This window comes from Triturus cristatus, chromosome 1_1 (assembly GCF_964204655.1).
Source record: "Triturus cristatus chromosome 1_1, aTriCri1.1, whole genome shotgun sequence".
Lineage (NCBI taxonomy): Eukaryota > Metazoa > Chordata > Amphibia > Caudata > Salamandridae > Triturus > Triturus cristatus.
Window position 1 is genome coordinate 978,108,607 of NC_140579.1, and position 23,895 is coordinate 978,132,501.

Consider the following 23,895-nt stretch of genomic DNA (forward strand, 5'->3'; position numbering starts at 1 on the left):
GGGGAGCCTCCCCGGGCACTGGTGGACCCCCTTCCCCAGCGCCCCAACCCATGGCTGGCTTGCAGGACGGGGGGCTCCCGCACCCCGGGGCCTGCCAGACGGAGCTCGAGCCCCGGGCCCAGTTCCCGAACCCTAGCCAGGCTGGGGAGAGCATCCGCGGGCCCCCGGTTGACCCCCCATCCCCAGTGCCTAGACCCTCGGCTGGCTTGCAGGACAGGGGGCTCCCGGGGCCCGCCAGACAGAGCACAAGCCCCAGGCCTGGTCCCAGCTTCCGAACCCTAGCCAGGCAGGGGAGAGACTCCCCGGGCCCTGGTGGACCCCCGTCCCCAGCGCCCGGACCCTCGGCTGGCTTGCTGGACAAGTGGCTCCCGCACTCTGGGACCCTGGGTCAGAGCACGAGCCCTGGGCCCGGTCCCAGCTTCCGAACCCTAGCCAGGATGGGGAGAGCCTCCCCGGGCCCTGGTGGACCCCCTGTCCTCAACACCTGGATCCTTGGCTGGAACCAAGGGGGTTAAGCACAGGCCACGGCCTCTGCCTGGAGAGCCCATTTTTCTCATCTATTAAGCCCCCCCTACAGAGCTCTGGATAAGGACAAAAGTTGGAGGTTGGCCGGCCGGCAGGCCAGCCACCTGGTCAAATGGCCCGCAGGGCCATCTGGTCGCGCAGTCAGGCGACCAGATGGCCCGGGACGTCCCAGCCCCCAGGTGGCCTGGGAGGGTGCAGTACCCTGTCGCCCTTGCAGTTGCAGTACCCTGTCGCCCTTGAAGTCTGGCGACGGCAAGGGTGGCCAGACGCTCCAAGACAGCCACTCAGGAGGCTCCTTCCCCGGGGCTGCTCCTCATCTCCCTGCCCGACTTGCGTGGGAGCAACGGGAAGGGGAGGCCCGGCTGGCCCAGGCTTTCTGGTCACCCTGCCGACCCACGAGGGATGGTGGCCCCCGTCCCCGCACCCCGGTGGGTCAGGGACGGGAGGGGGAGGCCCCCATGCCAGAAGGCACGTGGTGGAGGCGGCCTCCCACAGGCCCGCGTTTTTCCCTCCATGTCCCTCCTGCCGGCCCGGCGAGGGGGCACGGAGAGAGGTGACCACTGCAGCTGGGGCCATCCACAGGAAGGGCCCAGCTCGTGTCCAGAGTCGCCGCCGCCCCGGAGGGAGGCGCCTCGTCCAGCCGCGGCGTGCGCCCCAGCCCAACCGACCCAGCCCTTAGAGCCAATCCTTATCCCGAAGTTACGGATCTGACTTGCCGACTTCCCTTACCTACATTGTTCCAACATGCCAGAGGCTGTTCACCTTGGAGACCTGCTGCGGATATGAGTACGGCCCGGCACGAGATTTATCCCATCTCCCCCGGATTTTCAAGGACCAGCGAGAGCTCACCAGATGCCGCCAGAACCGCAACATTTTCCAAGGCTCGGGCCCCTCTCTGGCCGAACCCAATCCAGGGCGCTCTGCCCTTCACAAAGAAAAGAGAACTCTCCCTTGGGCTCCCGTCTGCTTCTCCAGGATCGTTTACGTTACCACACTGGATGCAGTGAGGGCGCCTGTCTCCGCCACTCCGGGTTCGGGGATCTGAACCAGACTCCCTTTCAATCGGCTGAAGGCAACGGAGGCCATCGCCCGTCCCTTCCGAACGGCGCTCACCCATCTCTTAGGACCGACTGACCCATGTTCAACAGCTGTTCACATGGAACCCTTCTCCACTTCGGCCTTCAAAGTTCTCGTTTGAATATTTGCTACTACCAACAAGATCTGCACCTGCGGCGGCTCCACCTGGGCCCTCGCCCGGGCTTCAATGTGCACCGCAGCGGCCCTCCTACTCGTCGCGGCTTAGCCCCTGCGGCTCTCAGCGCCGGCCGGGTATGGGCCTGATGCTCCAGCGCCATCCATTTTCAGAGCTAGTTGATTCAGCAGGTGAGTTGTTACACACTCCTTAGCGGATTCCGACTTCCATGGCCACTGTCCTGCTTTCTATATCAACCTACAACTTTTCTGGGGTCTGATGAGCGTCTGCATCGGGCGCCTTAACCCGGCGTTCTGTTCATCCCGCAGCGCCAGTTCTGCTTACCAAAAGTAGCCCACTAGGCACTCGCATTCCATGCCCAGCTCCACGCCAGTGAGACGGGCTTCTTACCCATTTAAAGTTTGAGAATAGGTTGAGATCGTTTCGGCCCCAAGACCTCTAATCATTCGCTTTACCAAATAAAACTGGGGGCTCCGAGCGCCAGCTATACTGAGGGAAATTTCAGAGGGAACCAGCTACTAGATGGTTCGATTAGTCTTTCGCCCCTATACCCAGGTCAGACGACCGATTTGCACGTCCAGACCACTACAGACCTCCACCAGAGTTTCCTCTGGCTTCGCCCTGCCTAGGCATAGTTCACCATCTTTCAGGTCCTATCACGAGCGGGCGAGACAGGCCGGTGGTGTGCCCACCGCTGGTAGTGTGGCAGGTTCCCACCTCAGCCGGCGCGTGCCGGCCTTTACCTTCATTGCGCCACAGGGTTTCGCTCTCCCCTCCGGCTCGCGCACGTGTTAGACTCCTTTGTCCATGTTTCAAGACGGGTCGAGTGGGTAACCGACATCGCCGCAGACCCCTGGCACCCAACGTGGACCTCCCTGCCCGGCGACGCGGTCGGGCGCACTGAGAACAGTCCGTCCCAGTCGACAGTCGCGCCGGGAGCAGGGGGCCCCATCCCCCCTTCAACCACCCCAGCGCGCCCCGAGGGGCGGCTGGGAACGAATGCCCGGGGCAGGGTGCGGAGGTGGTCGAATATCCCTCGGCCCTGCGGACATGGCAAAGCTGCTGCCAGGGGGGCGGTAACGCCCTCCGCCAGAGCAGAGGGCCACCTGCCACCCCGAAGCTTTCCCAGTCGACCCGGAGCCGGTCACGGCACACCGCCGCGGAGAAAATGCACCCTGCGGGGGCCGGGTAAGGCTCGGGTGCTGGTCTAGCAGAGGGGACCCGGAACTCCTGGGTCACTGACCTTTCCCGCCGTGTTGAATGCTCCGGGCAGACTGCACAGACCCCACCCGTTTACCTCTCGACTGTTTCACACCCTCTTGAACTCTCTCTTCACAGTTCTTTTCAACTTTCCCTTACGGTACTTTTTGGCTATCGGTCTCACGCCCGTATTTAGCCTTAGATGGAGTTTACCACCCGCTTTGGGCTGCGTTCCCAAGCAACCCGACTCCGAGACGACCCGATCCCAGCGCGCCGGGTGACGCTACCGGTTTAACACCGTCCGCGGGATGAGCCTCGATCAGAAGGACTTGAGCCCCCTGAGCGACACCGGGGAGTCTGTCTTCTGTACGCCACATTTTCCGCGCCCGCCGCCAGGTGGGGATTCGGCCCTGGGCTCTAACCTCTTCACTCGCCGTTACTGGGGGAATCCTGGTTAGTTTCTTTTCCTCCGCTTAGTAATATGCTTAAATTCAGTGGGTCGCCATGTCTGATCTGAGGTCGTAGTCTGAAGAGAACGTCGGAGCATTAAGGGGGAGCCGGGAAGGCCAGCTCCCTGTCAGAGCAGGGGCCTGGCGTCCTGGCAGCGCACGGCCTCTTTGACCAAATCGGATCTGGAGGGGTTTCTCCCTCACCGGGAAGCCGGCCATGAAGGTGGGCGCCCAAGGCGCATGCAGCTGGTGGGAACCCACAGACAGCCACGCAGCCAGGCGCCCCAGGGCGGACCGGTCACCAGACCCCTTCTCGGGGCTAGGCATGCCGGCGGCATACCTCCGCAGCAGCACCCGGTGAGGGAACCTGCCACGGGCGATCATGGGGTCTGACATTGTGGGGGGATGAAGGGAAGCCGAGCTAACCCTGCGATGGCCCCAGCCGCGTCCTGGGGAAGCCCTGTGGCGATTGACAATCGAGCGACCCTCAGACAGGAATAGCCCCGGGAGGAACCCGGGGTGGCAAGGTGCGTTCGAAGTGTCGATCAATGTGTCTTGCAATTCACACTAATTCTCGCAGCTAGCTGCGTTCTTTGCACGAGCCAAGTGATCCACCGCCAAGAGTCAAAGGCAACTTTTCGAAAACGTTTGCCCACCTGCGGGCGCAGGAGGTAGGCGGCGTCCGTCCGCCGCACACGTGGCGAGACGTCCCGGGCGCCCCATTCAAGGCTAAAACATTACCTTCACGCACCCCTCCCTTTGGGAGCCTGCTGGGGGAAGGCACCCACCTGCCTGGGGGGGAGGGCTTGCTGGAGGGGTGGAGAGGTGCGGTCACATGGGCACAGGCAGGTCCAGCCGTCTCCCCCCGAAAGGGAGAGGTGGGCCGAGGCGCAGGCTGGGCGAGACGCAGGAGTGCCAGAGCCTGGCAGCGGCACCCCCTGGAACGGTCGTTCCGAGCTGCTGTGGAAATGTGCTGGGCGGAGAGGGGTGATAGCGTGGCGCACAGGGCCTACAAACCCTCTGGTCAGCAGCATCCGAGGGCCGGCCGCCACCCGACCCCTTACGCTCGGGTCAGACCACTGGGGGGCATGGGCTGCCGGGGCGAAGGACCATGCGGGGGGGAAGCTCCTTGCTTGAAACAGCCGAGGCTGGCCACAGTCCATCCCTAAACGGACCTAGAGTGCCCAATTGATCAGAGTACAGCTGGGGCATCCCCTGGCAGGTCGCCCTGCGCAGGGGGGTATGCTGGCTTAACGTCCCTGCCTGCTCCCGGGGCAAGCAGGCTTGCAGAAAAAAACTACCATCGGGAAGGGGCTGAGAGGCAGGTGGGTACCCGGGCCCCTGGGGGCCCCGGCAGGCGGGCCCTGGTACTGCCTTCCCCCGTCTCGTCATTGCCGGACCTCACGGAGGTCTGACTGAGCAGACTGAGAAAAAGGACCATCGGGAAGGGGCTGAGAGGCAGGTGCATACCCGGGCCCCTGGAGACGCGGGCGGGCCTGGGAGCTGCCTTCCCCCGTCTCGGCATCGCCGGACCTCACGAAGGTCTGAGAAAAACGAACATCGGGAAGGGGCGGAGAGATTCAAGGGTGTACCCGGGCCCCGGGTGGCCCCGGTGGGGCAGGCCCGGGTGCTGCCTTACCCCGTCTCAGCATCACCGCACCTTCGAGCTGAGAGGCAGGTATGGACCCGGGCTCCTTGGAGGCCCTAGCGGGCAGGCCCGAATGCTGCCTCTTCCCCTGTCTCAGAATCCACACGGATGTCTGACTGACCCTCTCCCTACTAATCCGGAGGTGAATTACCCCCCTTTCTTGTAATCCGTGCACACAAGGTGACAGAGGGGACCCGAGGCGCAAATGTTCCGACCTCCTGGAGCCCTCACTGGGATCGGGGAGGCAAATGAACCCTCATCTAGACTTCCAGGGCAGCACTGCCATCTGGTCACCCATTGGAAAGCATTGCGTGCGACCAGATGGCCGGGCTCGAAAGGGAACCCATCTGGTCGCTTTGTGCCCCAACTAAAGAGTGAGTGGTCGCCCGGGGCCTGGGGGGCCGGAGGCCCGGGACCCCAGCCATGGAGACTGCGAGGGGGACCCAATGGGCCCTCCGACCCGGGGCCCATGGACCCTTTGGGAAGCAGGGGAGGCCTGCATGGGAACGACTGACCTCCGTCCTGGGCCTTTGGCAGAGCGGCAGGCCAGGGGACGGGGCCAAGGGCCGGAGCACCCGACCCGGGGCCCTAGGACCCAGCCGGGGCTCCCGGACCCAGAGGCACAGGGGAAGCCTCCACGGGACCCCATCCCGGGGACTGAGGACACAGCCTGGGGTGGGGAGGCCACCCTCCCTGGGGCCCTCAGGGGGCCCGGCCAGAGCTCCTGAACCTAGCCAAGCAAGGGGAGGCTCCCCAGGCACAACGGAACCCCGTCCTGGGCCTTTGGCGGGGCAGCAGGCCGGGGGACGGGGCCCAGGGCTGGAGCACCCAACTGGGTCCTGGGACTCACCCAGGGCCTCCGGGCCCAGAGGTGACGGGGACGCCTCCTCGGGCCTGCGGGACTCCGTCCCTGGCACCCTGCCATGTGGGAGGACCGAGGACAGAGCCCGGGGTGGGGAGGCCACCCTCCCCGGGGCCCCTGGGAGCCGCTGACCCCAGCTGAGCAGGGGGAGGCTTCCCGTGCACGACGGAACCCCGTCCCAGACCTTTGGCGGTCCGGCAGGCCGGATGACCGAGCCCAGGGCTGGAGCACCCAACCCGGGGGGCCGGCGGGGTCCGTGGACCCACCCAGGGCTCCCGGGCATGAAGGGGAAGCCTCCCTGGGCCCGTGGGACCCCGTCCCGGGTACCCTGCCACGCGGCAGGACTGAGGACAGAGCCCAGGGTGGGGAGGCTGCCCTCCCCGGGGCCCCTGGGAGCCCCTGAACCGAGCAGGCGGAGGCCCGCGGGACCCCATCCGGGGCAGCCTGCCACGCGGCAGGCCCAGGGACAGACCCAGGGCAGGGGCGGCGTCCTGGCCCGTCCAGCTGCCTGCTGAGGACCGCTAGGCCGAGAGGGGTCCCAGAGTACACTGTCCCTAGTAATCCGGAGGAAGGCTAACCCTCTTTCTGGGAACCAGTGCGCACCGAGAGACTCAGGGGACCCTAGGCCCAGATGTGCCCCATCTCCTGGAGCCCTGGCTGGGATCAGGGAGGCGAATGAGGCCCCCCCCACCCCCACCCCCATCAGGACTTCCAGGGCGACCCGGCCATCTGGTCGTCCCATTGGAAAGCATGGCGTGCGACCTGATGGCTGGTACCGAAAGGACTCCCATCTGCCCGCACCGAGCCTTCGCCTTGGGGATGCGCTTCCCATGGGCTCGGAGCCCCCGGCTGGGCCTTAGGCATGGAGAGGCCCACCGGAGCTCTCTGGCCCGGACACCCATGGGAGGACTGGCCGGGACCCATGGAGCCCGTCCCGAGCATTTTGCCACGCCGTGGGCTGGAGGAGGGAGCCCCTGGACGGAGGGGGGGGGGGGTGTTGTTCGGGCAGAGCCCATCTGGTCCCCGGTAAAGAACCGCCAGCCCGGGAGGGGTGTTCTGGCAAACCCTGCTCCTACTAATCTGGAGGAAAGCTACCCCTCTTTCTGGGAACCCGTGTGCACAGCGAGACTCGGGGGACCCTGGGCGCGAACGTGCCTGACCACCTGGAGCCCTGGCTGGGATCCGGGAGGCAAATGAGCCCTCATCGGGACTTCCAGGCCATCTGGTCGCCCCATTGGAAAGCATTTTGTGCGACCAGATGGCAGAGGGGAAATGTCTGACCAGATGGCCGGGACCGAAAGGACTCCAATCTGCCCGCCTGAGCCTTCGTGGTAGAGCTCCCACCTGCCCACACAGGGCTCAGGGGCTCCGCGTCCCGGAGGGCTCAGGAACCCTGGCTGGGCCTCAGGCACGGGGAGGACCACAGGAGCTCTCTGGCCCGGACGCCCGAGGGAGAACTGCCCGGGACCCATGGAGCCCGTCCTGGGCACTTTGCCACGCCGCGGGCCAATCGGAGGGAGCCCCGGAGGGTGGGGAGATGTTGTCCGGGCCCAGCCCATCTGGTCCCCGGCTGAGATCTGCCAACCCGGGAGGGGTGTCCCGGCATACCCTGCCCCTAGTAATCCAGAGGAAGGCTACCCCTCTTTCTGGGAACCCTTGCGCACCGAGAGACTTAGGGGACCCTAGGCCCGGATGTGCCCGACCTCCTGGAGCCCTGGCTTGGATCAGGGAGGCAAATGAGCCCCCATCGGGAATTCCAGGGCAGGCCTGCCATCTGGTCGCCCCATTGGAAAGCATTGCGTGCGACTAGATGGCCGAGGGGAAAGGTGCGACCAGATGGCCAGGACCGAAAGGACGCTCATCTGCTCGCACCGAGCCCAAGCGGTAGTGCTCCCGCCTGCCTTTGCAGGGCTCTGGGGCTCTGCACCAGGGAGCCATGTCCCGGGCATATGGACACTTGGCAGCTGTCAGGACGGGGGCTCCCACACTCCAGGCCCCGACCAAAACCCAGTCCCCGGGCCGGTCCCTGCTTCTCAACCCAGCCAGGCTAGAGAGATCCGGGAGCCTGCCCGGGCATGAGGGACCCCTGTCCCGGGCACACAGACCCTCAGGACGTGCGCTTGTTTTCTGCACATTTTTTCCCATAAATACACGTAGAGGCGTAATGCGCCAATTCTGCCCAGCCTTAATAGTAACGCACAAAGGCTGACTTTGCTTGCACTGCCACTTTACTGCCAACTTTAGCACAGTCAAGCACTGGCATATTACGTACTTTAAGTGGGTTAACTGCTTCCGAAAGATTCCGTGGTCTACCTTGACCCCCTCTGCACAAGGCTTCACTTGAATTGCCACTTCATTGCAAATTCTAGCACAGTCAAGCACTGGCACATTATGCAATTTAAGTGGATTAACCGCCTCCGAATGTGGGGCAGCTGTCCCATGGTCTGTCAGCCGGCCAAAATATTAATCGGGTCTGGAGCTCCCATGAGGTGACATTTTAGAACTAAATTCGTAATAATCAGCCTCTCTGTATTTTATTGTTTTTATGGTCAGCGTAATGGACACTAGAGTCAGCTCTATTTTGCATCAGCTTTTTCTAGCTCTTTAATGTTTTTACCAAATTAATTTTGTTTTATTATTTTTGGTGCAATGGTTTTAATTAACTAATCCCCCAAATAAACTGAGTGTCTGGAGGATCCTGGCTGATGTATCTGATAGTCTATTAGTTGTAGATCCCTTAGCTTAGAATTTCTCCAGGCATCAGTCTGGAACAGCAGTACCCCATCACGTCGATAGGTGGCATTGGTCAGCTCTGCGTCCATCGTGGGCGTCCGCATCAGCACATATCCAGAGAGAGCTACCCCTTAGACATTTTTTGGCTGGTCTCTTTCGACTTTTTGTCGGCTTCTTTTTCGAGCCTTGGACTCCTGGTGTGTCGAGGGTGTCCCAGCGTAGGACCCGTTTCAAGCACTGAGGCTCCTGCCACTGGATGATGTCCGTGACGGATCCACACCTCGTGTGCCTCTGGTGGCTGGTGCTCGAACATGACCCAAAGTCGTGCTCCAAGTGCTGGGCCATGAATCCGAAGGCTTTGCAGGAGTGGTCCTAAAAGATCTTGGAGGTCCGGCGCTCCGATCTGCGTCTCTCCCATTTTCGTTTGAGAGGAAGTTCCTGAGAATGGTCGCAGAGCCCGCACTCGTCGCCGCATTCCAAGTCGTTGGGTACGTCAGGTAAGCACGAAGTTGAAAAAGCACAGGCGTCTTTTGACTTCACCCCATCAGTCGGCTGGCGCGACGTGGGACTCTGAGCATCACTGCTTGGAAGTACCGTCACTGAAGCTTCCTTCTGGGACAAATCAGCGCGCCTCTGCTTTTCCGGGAGCCAGGGTGTCTCCTGCCCAAATTCAAAAGTTCTATGAGGCCCTCTACCTCATTTTTGGATAGCCCAGCTCTTCTGGTGCGCCTTAAAGCCCCTCAGTCGGTTGGGGGCTCTAGGCCTTCCACAAGGGCGGCTTTGGCCCTGACTCAGTAGGGCCCCTGTTGAGCCGTTCTCGGATCCAGACCGATGCCAGTCGATCTTACTCGACCTTCCTCGACATCGACAGTGCCCTTGGTCGGTGTCGACCCTATCCTCATCCCTGATGTGGAAACTGGTCTGGACAGACATCGCTCCACGTAGATTCTGACGCCGGAAGGACTTTTGTCCGTGTTCATACCTGGTGTGGATTTTGTGCCAGGAGGTCGGGAAGAGAACTGGGAGAGTAGCTGGATCTTTTAATTGACCCGCTTGAAGAATCTATGGACTGGCGGACGGACCTGGGTGAGGCCAGTGGTTTGGACACCTCCCCTGATAGTGGCTTGCTTTCTCCCCCCTACTCTGGCTACGGAGGAGGGAGCTTCTTATGCCGTGGTGGTGAGAAGGGCAGCCGAGGTCCTTCGCCTTGAGCTGCCTTTGGTGGCAGTCAGGATTAACCTCCTGACAGGTGCTTCAGCCTGCGGCTACAAATTCAGAACCCCTTTTGCCCTTCTATGAAGCCCTCACCGATGTCCTTCTGGGCACTTGGTCCCAGCACAGGTGCTTCTGTGGATAGGGGACCCAGCATTCCTCACACAACATCCCTCCTCTGAGAGCTTGGTTGTCCAAGCCCCCTCTTCAAAGTGTGCATTCCCTTCTGCACCCCCAGATAGGGAATCCAAGAAGCTGGACCGCCTTGGGAAGAGTATGTATTCTTCTTCCAGCTTGGCATTGTGGTCGGTGGATACCACATGCCTCTTGGGCCGATACTCCCTTACCATCTGGGATAAGGTTGTGCAGGTAGTGCCTCTGCACCTGGAGGAGGCCCGGGCTGGTCTCTCCCAGGCAGTTGCAGATGGGAGAGACCAAGCTAAATTGTGGCCTGGACACCACCGACTCAATGGGCAGAACGGTTGCCTAGTGGATAGTACTCCCGACACTACGACTGGTTGAGGACTTCTGTCTTCTCGGCAGATGTCCAATCTACTTTGATGAACATGCCCTTTGGCACTCACCTTTCTGGCAACAAGGCAGACTCATCGCTTGAGCGAATCAAGGATTCTCGAATTACGGCCGAATCCTTCAGCTTCACGGCTACCTCCCATGCACCTCAGTCTGCCTTTCGTGGCTACGGAAGGGGCGCTCAGCCAGGTCCTGTACAGCCCAGCCACAGAGTCATGCAAGCTGTCTAGCCTCTGAGTGGCCGCGTACATGGGACCCACCGTTCTCATGTGTCAAGGAGCCAGCGGGTGGCCAGACCCCTCTCCCCACCACCTCCACACTTTCCTAGTCTGAAGTTCCAGGTTCCCCCAATGGCCAGTCGGAGGTAGGATTCACCATCACCACCTCCACTGGCCATCCTTCACGTTGGACAGGTGGGTTCTGCAGGTCGTCTCAAGGGGCTATTCCCTCCCCTTCGAGACTACCCCTCCCGCCATGCCAACCTCCTATGACTGTATGTCAGAGGATCATTTGCCGCCTCTCCGCAAGGAAGTTGCATCTCTCTGTGCCAGAAGCAGGACGTGGTTGTTATTCCTGCTACTTTCTGGTGCTAAAGAAAAACAAAGGCCAGAGTCCTATCTTAGAACTCTGGACCCTCAACTTCTTCCTCCGGAAGTAGAAATTCAAGATGCTCACTTTGGCCCAGGTCCTTTCTGCCCTCGACCCAGGAGACTGGATGGTAGCGCTGGACTTGCAGGACGCTTACTTCAATATCCCTGTCCTGCCTGCCCACAGGATGTTACTTGCGGTGAGCCACAAGCACTTTCAGTTTAGTGCTCCCCTTTGGCATTACCAGTGCCCCTTGGGTGTTCACATAGGTGATGGCGGTGGTCAGAGCTCATTTGCGCAGATAATGGGTACCAGTCTTCCCCTATTTGACGATTGGCTGTTGAAGGCGAGCTCGCCCTAGACTGTCGTCTCCCACCAGTAATGATCAAAAGGAGACAGAGAGGTATAAAGTGGACCTGGCCTCCTGTATGATACGAGTTAATCAAAGAAAATCCACTAGAGTGTAGAGATGGGGATTATCTGGAATGACCCCTAAGGGAAAAGACCTACTTTCTTAAAATAACCCTCACCCACCAAAATGCCCCTTGGTGGCATGCTTCATCATCCGGTTCTTACCGCCCCGCTGAGGGACGGGGCGTGCTGCAACCAATGGAGACGTGGGAGCCTTTTTGGGAGGTGGGGGACTATGATAAAAACTAGAATAAGAGTGGAAAGGGTCAGTGATTAGTGAAGAGTAAATGTTAAAATTACCAGGCCGCTAGAGAAATATACTTTATTGGATCTAGTGGCTGATATGGTTAAAAAGGGGTAGTTGGGAGATGCACAAGTTAATGTATGTGTAGGCTCCCGGTCTACATGTTTCAAAGCCTGCCCCACGGCTTCTTCGTCAGGACCAGATAGAGTTGATCCCTTCTAATCACTCCTAAGAACAGGTGGGTGTGATCACTCAATGCCTTAATAGTGATTTTCTAAATCATTTTATACAATACCCATTAGGTATGTTGCTTCAGGAACCACCTAATATGATCTTGTTTAAGTTCATATCTGGAATGATAATGCATAAAATATCATAGGTTAACTTACCAACATGTTATATAATGCAAACCACATCATTGTCTGGTGGAAAAAACTCAATATATTTTTCTTTTGGCGTGACTTTGTCTACAGTGCCTTTTGTATTCTGTGAGTAAAAATATACAAACAAGACAAAACAACATGTAACAGAAAGCACACACACTATAATGCCGTCATGGTTAAGCGCTAGTTGTTCTAGCGAAGTTTCATAAGAGTACTTAGCTGGAGGTCGTACTTTTTATGTGATTTTAAGATGCCTCATGAGCTCCTAACAGGAGAGGAGGGACGCTTCTAGTCACAATCTATTGGAGAAAAATGTGTTTGTTTAAAAGTAGAAATAATTTGGGAAAGAAATGAAGGAGCATTTCACTTACTGTTTCGTACAGAGCAATGCGGCTATACGTACTTACTATACCAAAGCTACTCCCTCTCTCAGCATTCCCTGCCTGTGGCTCCGTAGATACAGGAAGTGACTTGCCGGTCTGGCGGGTGGCGCGTACCTGTTGCCTCGTGCAAATGCTGTCAGGGCTGTTAACTTTTACAAATGGCCGCCATGCATGGCTATTTCTGGTGGATCATGGAAGGGGTATTTCTTACGATTATATTTATACGAAAAAAGGAATTCATAATCTCGATCCTTCCTGCCATGTATTAAGCATAAATACCTGTTGCAAGAGGATGTGTCTGGGATAGAGAGGCCCCCACTTCTAAAGTCGGGTTGGTATTATGTCTCTGTCATCGTGCACTGCTCACCTTGAAGAAAAAAGGGAAAGGGCTGCTGACTTTTGCAAATGGCCGCGGCACATGGCTTCTTGTGGTGTATTCTGGGTGGGTGGGTTACTTTTGGTTACAAACCACCCAACGATCGCTACATATGCAATCAAATATACCAGACAGAGGATTTCATAGTCTTTTTATCCTTTAAGTCGTGTAATTGGCAATCAAGCCTGTTATGTTTGCTCACTATAGTTGACAGTATACTGATAACTTCAGAAAAATGGCCCCTGCCCTTTGGATATTTAAGCGGTGTATGCGCGAAATGTGTGTTAGTCATAACCTTATAGGGAAAAAGGCTTTCTCTCTTGCGAAGCACAATTTACTCATTAAGTGTAACTAGGAAGTTCAAATATGGTCAGAATGTTCCATTGGTATGAAAACCAGGCAAAATGTCATTTGATTAGAAATTTGGATTCTATGCAGTCTCCAGACTGTAGGAATGTTACTAAACGGATCTAGATGCGGAAAGGTCTCTTAATGATGGAGTTATGAGAATTGGCTCCATGGAATTTAATCGTTCAGTCCATTGACATGCATCCTCAAGCGAAAGAAACAATGTTGCTCCTTTTCAAACAGCTGGGATTCAGATGGGATTTGTTTTAAGACAGTCCATTTCAAGTCTTGTACTGTCTGTCTCTTCTCGATAAAATGTGCAGACATCTTAGTTGTGGCTCTCTCGTAGCGTAAATTGCTTCTATGTTCACCAATGCGTACTTTCACCATCCTCGTTGTCATGCTAATGTAGTGCAGTTGGCATAGGCAGGTGATCATATGAATTACATTTTTTGTATTACAGTTGGTGAAGCGTCGTTGTTCCCAGGAGGTATTGTCATTGAACTGTATCTTTTTGCTTTTAGTGGTCAAGTTGCAGACACTGCACGTCCCACATGGATGGTCGCCAGATAGGGGGGGGTCAGAAAGGACTGTTGGATCTCGTTGTTGTTCCTCGGTGGTCTAGTGTGTACTAGTAAATCCTTCAAGTTTTTACCTCTTCTATGTGAAAACATGGGTTTGGGGGAAGTCACGTCTCCACAATTTACCAGTACGGCTGGTCTCTATGCGGAGTCCAGTCTCCATATCAACCTTCTGGGGGATCAGACTGGCAGTGAAGGCATTCCTTCCCTATCTCAAAGGGAATGTGGTGCACGTGTTCACGGATAACACCACCGCAATGTGGTACTGCAACAAACAGGGCGGGTGGGGTTGTGGACCCTTTGTTAGGAGGCTCTCTGTCTCTGAACATGGCTGGAACACCAGGGCGTAACTCTGGTTTACCACTTGGCGGGTTATCTGAAGGCCAGAGTGGACAAACTCTGCCGTCGGTGCCTGGTCAATAAGGAATGGGCCTCCATCCAGAGGTGGTACAAGGCCTTTTTCAGCAGTGGGGAGAGCCTTGGTTAGATTTGTTCGCCTCCGAAGAGAACACGCAATGTATTGCACGTTGGAGTTTCTAAGGCGGCGCTCGCTCTGCAACGCTTTTCGTCGCGAATGGAGCTTCGGGCTCCTCTGCGCCTTTCCACCCTGTACCATTTCTGACCAGAGTGCTCAAGAAGATCAGGTACAACCGGGCTCAAGTCATTCTTGTGGCTTCAGATTGGGCATGAAGAGTCTGGTATTCTGACCTTCTGAGCATGGCCATCGATCCTTCGATCCGAAAGCCCCTTCAGAAAGATCTTCTGTTGCAACAGCAGAGTACTGTTCTTCACTGGAACCTGTCCAGCCTCCACCTCATTGTGTGGAGATTGAGTGTCGGCAAATGACAGCTGTTGACCCTCATCGAAGTCTGTGATGTCATCTTGGCAGCCAGGTGTCCCTCCACTAAATCGGTATACACCTGTAGATGGAACAAGTTTGTGGCATGCTGCACAGCAAAGGCTGTTGATCCCCTTTCCACCTCTTTTTCAAAGTTTCTCTTGTACATACTTTCTTTGGCTCAGCAGGGCTCTGCCTTGGGCAGCCTTAAAGGTTATCTTGCAGCTAACTCTGCCTTTCTGAGACTTCCAGATCAGCCGTCCTTATTCAAGTCTCCCATTGTAAATCGGTTCTTTAAGGGCCTTACTCACTTGTTTCCTCCATCTCCCAATAGGATTTAAGTCTGGTTTTGACCTTTATAAAAGTGTGCTTCTTTGGAGCCTCCTCATAATTGCTCTCTCAGACTTCTCAGTCTTATAACTGCTTTCCTTATTGCCATCACCTCTGCTGGCAATTAGTGAGCTTCAGGCTGTGTCTTCCAAGCCCCCTTATCTGTCTGTCCATGCGGCTAAAATGGTGCTTTGTACGCAGACTTTTTTTCCTCCCTAAAGTGGTCACGCCCTTTCATGTGCGACAATCCATCACTCTGCCCACCTATTACCCACCCCCACATCCCTACAAAGAAAAGGAGAGACTGCACCGTCCGGACCCCAAACGTGCGTTGTCTTTTTATCTTGATGGTACCAAAGACTTCCGGTGGATGATCAACTCTTCATTGGCTATGTGGGCACCAAAAAAAGGTTGGGCTGTGCAAAAACGGACTATCTCTGGATGGGTTGTCCTTTGTATTTAAAATATACTATGCATTGGCAATAAAGGAACCTCCTGTGAGGTTGCGTGCTCACTCTACTAGACCAACAGCTGCAACAATTGCATTACCATGCAGAGTTCCAGTTCTTCATATGTCAGGCAGCGACTTGGGCATCCCTGTACATGTTTACCAGACACTACTGCCTGGACAGCCAAGTTTGGAGGGACGGGAACGTTGCCCATTCGGTCCTCCAGGACTTCCTGGTATAACCTTGGTTTGCAGACCCTCCTCTGGGTTGGTGTTGCTGGGGTATCTATTCTAATGTAAGGAATCTACAACTTATTGTCTCTATCAGATGAACAAATAACTTACCTTCTGGTATAATCCACAGATGGTAGTTTTAATCGTAGCACATCACTCTTTGTATATAATGAAGATTAACATACAGTATTGGTGCCCCCCGAGGTTGAGAACATACACACCACTACCTCAGGTGTGAACCCAGTGTAGATGGCAAACATAAAGATAAACCTCTCCACTCTGACCTGTTCAAAAATTAATTAATGGAAAGTTGTTGTATTCTTACGATAATCAATTTAGACAATGAGCAACGTATAGTTTGCTGTTCAATTTAATGTATGTAAAACACACAGATTCAGCAGTATTATAGATACATTTGGCCCGGAAGTAAAAATTACAGTAACATTGTGTTCCTAAGATGGAGGGCACAGTGCAGTGAACCTCCTGTAGAGCGGTGGATCGGCAGCCGACACGTGTTTCGTTACAAAGTAACTTTTTCAAGGCTGCAAATAATGCCAAAAAAAGAAATATATGTTTACAAACAGATAGTATTACGGAAACAGGAAAAGAAATGTGGAAGATAGGTAGTTTACTTAAGTTTCAAACCGCAGTGTTGTGACATGTTTAAGTGATTGGAAAGAGCAGACCCACATAAACCCAGTGACAAGTGACTCTAATAGTCAACTAAGAAACTAGAGAAAGAAGACCGGTAGATTAAGTAGGTTATAAAATGTGATATAATAGTGGGAACCCAGATAGATCCATCCATTAGTAATATAAAGGTGAAGGTATATACCTTAAATAAATAATGGCTAAAGTTCACTCGTATTTCGTAGACGTCCAGGGTCCTTCTTGTAAAGATGACCAAGTCCTAACATGGTTATGAAGAGAAAAGCAGGTAATTATGTAAAGCACCATCTTCATATTGAAAAGAGATTATTCCTTCTGCCTCTCCAAGTATATGGAAATTACACCATCATGGGCATATATATACATATTTTTTGACTTTGTAAATGTCGTCCAGAGTGATAACACCACACATTTTCAGTGGGTTCTTTGGTAGCAATGTATCTGGTGGAGACATTAGTTGTGGATTCCTTACCGCCCCACCCATCCTCTCTGCAAAGTGATTTCTAAGATAGAGACTCCCCTAAGGGGCCCTAGTTTTGATGCAACAGTGGTCCGTGTCTTTCATAGCTCTGAGCTTCTGGCATGAAAAGTCATGTTAAGAATTGACGTCAGCGCACATGGATGCATCTATATAGATCCTGCAATGTCATCCCGGCGCCCAGGATTTTTTGTTTAGATATTTTTTTTATTGAATTTTAACACTTTAGATACAGTAAAGCATCATAAATGGTTCCAATTTCAAGTTACATACATGGGTAGACAAAGATAGTTTAGGCATTCAAATGTACATTCATAATTGCTTTCTCTCGTAGCTATCATAATATATCGATACAATCCCAGCATTATACATATGTTGAAGTTATCTGTGTTAGACGTATGTGTCCTGGGATATGGATACTACTCGGATCTTGATGACAGAGCTACGTCTACCCATGGTTCTTATGGGGGCTTTTGAGCCTTCTTCTCTTGTGGGTGGGCTACAATCCCTGTCCCTTGCCGGTGTTATCTGAGCAACTGGTGTGTATCCTGAGCTGAAAAAAAACTGGATGCTGAACTGGGGTATGGGTGTGGGATCAGCGGGGATCTCGGCGTCCGCGATGCAGACGATGGAGCCGACTGACGCCACCTACCAATGGGCAAGGGTACTGCTGTTGAAAATTCTCCAGATCCAGACCGACGCCTAGGGTAAATTATAAGGTAAGGAATCTACAACTAATGTGTCTCTACCAGATACATCCTTACCGAAGGTAAGTTACTTGTTCTTCAGGGTCTGTCTGCCTTGAACATTTCTGCATTCAGATTGTCTTGGCCAGGAACCTGTCTGTACTTAACAGATTGGATGGCAGTGATTATTTCTTCTTTCTGTGGAGGAGCTGTGTTGACATCCAATTCGTCTCTGCTTCTTAGATACTCACTTCACTTATTGGTACCAAACTGTTCAAGACTTCTTTGAAGTGCTCAGCCTAGGGTGCTTACTGCTCTTTCTCTGTTGTGAGTAGTCTGCCTTGCTTTTCCATGATGGGGATGTTGTATGTTGCACAAGGTTTACCACTGACTACCTTTGTGATCTTGAAGACCTTACCCCTTTTTTCTATACTGGCTGCCTCCTCTGCTTGGCTGGCAAGGTTGTTCAAGTACACCTGCTTGTCCCTTTCCTGGTCATGCACCCTCCACGGACTGTCACTGTAACCATTTCGATGCATGGTACAGGTGGGCCACTTAATGTTATTACTGATCTGATGTAATTTATTGATCATGACTGCTATATTCTTTACGTCACTAACACTATGATGGCTTTGTTTTCTTTGTATTCCTTTTTTGATAAACTCAATAAAATAAAAGTTCAAGTACGCTTGCTTGTCTGTGTTTGTCATTCTTCAGACTGCTCCGTTTGCTTCCACGTACTGTTGATTGTACTTCTCCTGCAGCCTCTCAGATATGAACTCCATGAGTTTCTTTGTGGGCTTTTTTTATTGGTTAGGATAATCAACCTGTGTTGGAAAGTACCCCCTTGGGCCATGGTTACCCCCCACTTTTTGCCTGACTCGTGCATCTTTGACTGAATGTGCACTGGTTTCTGCTAACCATGTTCCCAGTGCCTGTGTTCTTTCCCAAAACTGTACCTTTGTTTCCACAATTGGCACACCTCTGGCCCACATATAAGTCTCTTGCAAAAGGTACCACTGGTATCAAGGCATTGTGACAAGAGTGTCTCTAAGCGCTGCAGCATGTATTGTCCCACCTTAAGAGACCCCCTCACCAAACACATGCACACTGCCATTGCAACCTTCATGTTTTGGTATAGAGAAAAGTGAAGAGTCGACCTGGCACACATCCCTGTTTTTGATCTGGCACACATCCCTGTGTGCCAGGCCTACCAGCACTGCAAGAGGCATTGGTAAGTCACCCCTACAGCAGGCCTTAAAGCTCTGAGGGTGCACTATACCTCATGTGAGGGCATAACTGCATGAGCAGATATGCCCCTATAGTGTCTAAGTCCATTCTTAGATATTATTAGAGCACAGTGAAGCTATACTAATTACATAGGCTAGGAGCTTGTCGCTACGAGTTCCACAGCTCCATGGTGGCTTAACCAAATTCCAAGGTGTTTGGTACCTAACATCTCAGATTAATGAGCCCACACTGATGCCAGTACTGGATTCATTAATAAATGCACTCAAAGGCACCTCGGAGGCGCCCTCTGAAAACATACCAACCCACAAGTGTGTGCCTGACTGGTCAGCACCAGCCTGCCACTTCTAGACATGTTTAGGACTCCTTGAGGTGGAAGCCTTTTGCTCTCGTGGGTTAGAAACAAATCCTGCACAGGGTGGGGTGCCTCAAACCAACCCCCAAGCAGGAACAGCATTGAAAGGCGGTGAGCCTCAAAGGCTTCCCATCCTTTGTCATGCTGACCAGGGCCTCTCCAGCTAGTAGTGATGCCCGCCCCCGACTGAGCCCCACGTTTGGCAGCAAGGTTGGCGGAAAAATTAGTAAGCAGGAGAGGTGTGTCCCCTCTCAGGTGCACTGAGCTGAGTGACACCCCTGCTTTCCAAATCCTCCACATTGTTTTAGAAGATTCTAGCCAAGAGGGTTAGGGGTATGCCCCCTCCCCACAAGGTGTGGACATACGAAGGGTGTAGGCACCCTAAATGGAAGTAGCCCCTTGACTACTTTCTTCTAACCCCTGTAGTGCCCCTAAGTTGAATTATTCAGTGGCACCACTGAACCTTAATCCTCAGATTACTGATGACCTATGAAGAAGGACAAAGAGCCATGCAGCAGCGATGACTGAAAACGTCAACTGACCTGGCCTCAGCCCTACCGGCCTGTCTGCATCCCTCAAAGACCCTGCTAAAGAGAGACTTGTCGCGCAGTCCAGCGACCTCCAGAACCCTGGGAGGACTGCCTGCTTCGTAAAAAGACTACTAATCTCCCGTTGACAGTAGACCTGTCCAGAAGAAAAATAACTTTAAAAACTAAGTGCTCTGCCAGTGGAACTGCAAAACCGACCACCTCTGCACCTGATGACCACGGCCTGAGTCCAAGTGGCCCACCAGTTCCAAAAAGGACTCCACATTGATGCCTTTGCAAGACGACCCCCCCCACCCCCTCCACCGGCTTGGGGGGGGGGGGGGGGGATCTACCCAGTGTCCTGACGCTCTAGCACACCCCAACTTACCTGTACCACTGTAGGTATCTTTCGTCCAGCCTCCTGGCCTGAGCCTTTTTCCGACTTCAAGAGCCTCCATTTGTTTGTATTGGGCCCCCAACGCTGTGTTGGCACTCTGCACCCCGACATCCCTGTGCCTTGTCGCCCACTTGAGCTTACCTTGACCCCCGAAGACTGGGTTACCAAACTGTTCTACTTACCTGTAAGTAGTACCACTTTGATTGCCCCCTTTCTCCATTGGATAACATTTGCACCCAGATCCCGAATTTGACCTCTGCACCCAGCTGCCCCTGTGCCGCTGGTGTTGCAGTGAGGTCACTTACCTGAACCTCACCTAGTACAGATTCTTTATCGAAAAGCTCAATATCGTAAATAGTTTACTTACCTATATATTGCTGATTGTATTTCCTCCCAATAGGATAACATTGTACTGACTGAAAAAAGCACAGTTTCCACTTTGTACATTGAAAAACAGTGATATTGCAAAACGAATTTTACTGCAACAAAGTGTATTTGATTCTATAAAATGAATACACCAAAAGTAATATTTTTACATACCATTGGTCTCGGATTTAGTCATTGTGTGTTTAATCATTTCTGGCCTGTGTGTGTACAACACATACTTAGCACTGCCCTCTGATTAGACTAACTGCTCGCTCACAATACCACGAAAGAGAGTATTAGTATTATCTACTTTGGCCTCTATAAAGCCTCTAGGTACCCACTGGACTCTGTGCACACTATACCTTACTTTGGTATAGTATATACAGAGCCAGCTTCTTGCACCTGTACGTGAGCTAACTCTCTTTTCGTGGGTGAGGTTTTTATGAGAGTGAAAAATCGGTTTCTTGATACAATCCTTGAACTCGATTGTCTTTGGAAGATGATTAATTTTATCTCCACATTCCTTTGAAGTTAAGTGGTGGCCCTTCTGCACGCAAAGTCGACACACTTGTATAAGCTACTGTAGGAAACTGGGTTTTTGCTGCACTACCCCACCCCGCTTTTTGCCTGGTATTTGATGCAACTTTGAAGTGCACTGGGTTCCTGCTAACCAGGCCCCCTGAGACACTGTTCATTTCCCAAGACAAGACAACTGGTTACTTGATCCCCAAGTGACCACGCCTTGAGCACCCCTTCAAGTCCTTAGCAAGTGTTACCTCGGGTAGCTAGGGTATAGGTACCAAAAAGGGTACTTAAGAGCTGCAGCATAACTTGTGCCACTATAAGGGACCCAGCACCAAACTCACACAGACTGCCACTGCAGGCAGTGTGATCAGGGGCTCCAAAAAGTGAATACACGACATGGACACAATTGTGTGCCATGTCATCTAAACCTGCATGTAATGTTTGTAATTCACCCGCACAGCGGGCCTTAAAGTCCTAAGGCAGGATGCATTAAATTAAATGTGAGGGCATATCTGCATGAGCTGTGCTGTCCAGTTCAATTAGTGACAGTACAACTGAACAGGGAAGCCATCTTAAGGTATGTACTGGGAACTGGTCAAAAAACGTTTCCCAGCTACATAAGGGCTTCACTGACACCTATGGTGTTTGGTATCAAACACCTCGTAATAATAAACCCACATTGATTCCAGTGATGGATTTATTAATACATGCACCTTGAGGGTACCTTAGGAGTACCCCCTGAAACCTACCAGCACTCTAGTGTGTTGGCTGACTAGTCCAGCCGAGCCTGCCACCACAGACAAGTTTCTGACCTCCAGGGGTGAGAGCCCTCGCTTTCAGTAGGTCAGGAACAATACCTGCTCTGGAGAAAGGAGTTATCACCACCTCCTCCAGAAAGGCTGGCAAATCAGCATATCAAGGTTGGAGGCTTCAAAGGCCTCTGCCACCTTTGATATGAGACCTAAGGCTTCCCCAGACAGGTGACATGGTACCCCCTGCCCTGGGCCCATCTGGCACCAGGACAGGCGGGAAAATTAGCTATGCAGGAGGCGTGTTGCACTGCCTGGCTGGGTACACCTCTAGGGTGACCAACTTGAAGTGAACACGAAATTAGGAATTCCACCATCTTGTGTGTGGTGGAATTAGGAATTCTGGGATAGGCTGATGCCCACTCTCCAAAGGAAGTGGTCATATAAGGGGTGTAGTGCCCCAAGGGTAAGTAGCCCATTGGCTACTACCCCTCATTCTCCTTAACGCCCCTAAATTGAGTATTTAGGAGACCCCCCCCCCCCCCCCTGATACCAGGTCTTTAGATTTCGACAGGCAAAAAGAGGATGGGTACAAAGAATAAGACTGTTGACCCGAGAACTGAGGAGCGCGACTGACTTGGTGCCAACCATGCCAGCCTGTTGCTGCAACCAACCATTGTGGAGCAACCAACTCGTTGTGCTGCTGTGGAGACTCCCAAGAACCCCAGTGAGCTGCCAGTGCTTTGTCAATCACCAAAGAAACTCCCTTGGAGCAGAGGAGCTACTCCCCTGCAGCCGCAGGCACCAAAGAAGCAACGCCCGGTCCACAAACCTACCGCCTTCAGGGACTAATAACGCAACAGCCACCCAGGAAGAGCTAGCAGTGCTCCTACAGGTCAGATTTATCCTCTGCCAGGACTAACCGGAGCCGAACACCAATACCTGGGGACAACATCAATACCTGGGGTAATAGATCCCTTGCAGCAACCAAGGCTTGTTGTGTCCAGTACGGACACAAATGATGAAGACCGACCTGCACGTCAGGGACGGTGAGACCCACATCGAGTGGCCCAGCTGTCCTGTTTTCCCCTCTGCAGCAGACACAAAGACTAAGTGAGTCTGCGACCTCTGCCACCCGATGTCTCAAAGTACCTCTACACTGCGCCCCAGAGTCCAAGGGAGGTGACTATGTCAACTGGGTCTGCAGATCCCCAAGAGCCAAGCCCATCCTTGGATCGGGCCAGACGGGACTTTGTCGCTGCCTGCAGCTTCTTTCTGCAGGCTCCCTCCAACTGAGAGGCGCTCCAGCACCGGATCTGATGACAAGACACCACTGTACCTGAGCCCCACAGCCCGAGAAGTGGAACAAAGATGTCTCCACGTGCCTGAGCATCGCAAAGGTCGAGCCCCCCGGTGGGTTCTCCCAGACCGTGGATTGTTTCCCATTGAAGTGAATGGGACACCCTTCGCCGGGACACACCTCTGCACCCAGATGCCCCAGAGCCTCCTGAGGTGACCTGTTAATGTGGGCTTGGACCTTCCCCTATACTCGCCTTAAGTCCCAGAGAACATTCCTGTAAGTCACTCTTAAGTGTCTGAATTTATTATATGCCCCCCCCCCCAATATGATAACATTACCACTCCCAAAAATTGCAGTCAACTTTTGAAAACTGTAAAAATTAATAACTCAAAGTACTTTCCTGATTTCAATGGTCTTGGTATCTGAATTCATATACAAGTGTGTTATTTTTATAAACTGGTGTGGGATTTCTTTATTGAATGTGTCTCATTTACTGCCTTTGTGTATGCAATAAATGCTTAGCACTACCCTATGATATGCCTAATTGCTTGCCCAAACTACCACAAAGGAGAGCATTTGGGGTGCCATGTGTGCCTCTGTAATTCCTTTGAGGTTTGTCTGGGTTCTTTACACAGTGTACCTCTTTTTAGTCCACTATATAAAGAGCCAGTTTCATACAGCTGGAAGTTTTGTGGTTTTTGTTTGGAGGTTGATTTGAGGTAATCGTTTACGAGCACTGATCTTTCAAAGTTGAGTAGCAGACTATTTATCCAAACTAAATTATATTTTGAAGTTGAGTCGAAGCCCTGTGTTACACCCTTCCCATTTTACTTTGTTTTTGACACACTTATTGAATGGGTCATATTACCATTTACTATGTGGATCTGTGGGTCTCCCTAGCTTAAATTCGATCTATGAAGTATAGTCATGCCGTTTCTCTATGCATTATTTCCACTCAGCTTTGTTTTTTTGACCCAGAAAATAGCGTATTGTATTCCTTAGTAAGAGTGACTTTAATTTTAATGTGACGTGACATAACACTGAGGCATTAAGTTGTG

At 53.2% G+C, this 23,895-nt stretch overlaps 1 long non-coding RNA gene and 2 pseudogenes across 1 annotated transcript in view; 1 reads left to right on the forward strand and 2 right to left on the reverse strand.

Annotated features, from left to right (window-relative positions):
* Window positions 1–23,895, forward strand: part of LOC146871405 (uncharacterized) — a 160,507-nt gene that overhangs the window by 57,172 nt on the left and 79,440 nt on the right. The gene's annotated exons all lie outside the window — the stretch shown is intronic.
* Window positions 1,271–3,437, reverse strand: LOC146871406 (28S ribosomal RNA; annotated as a pseudogene).
* LOC146871407 (5.8S ribosomal RNA) lies at window positions 3,869–4,013 on the reverse strand (annotated as a pseudogene).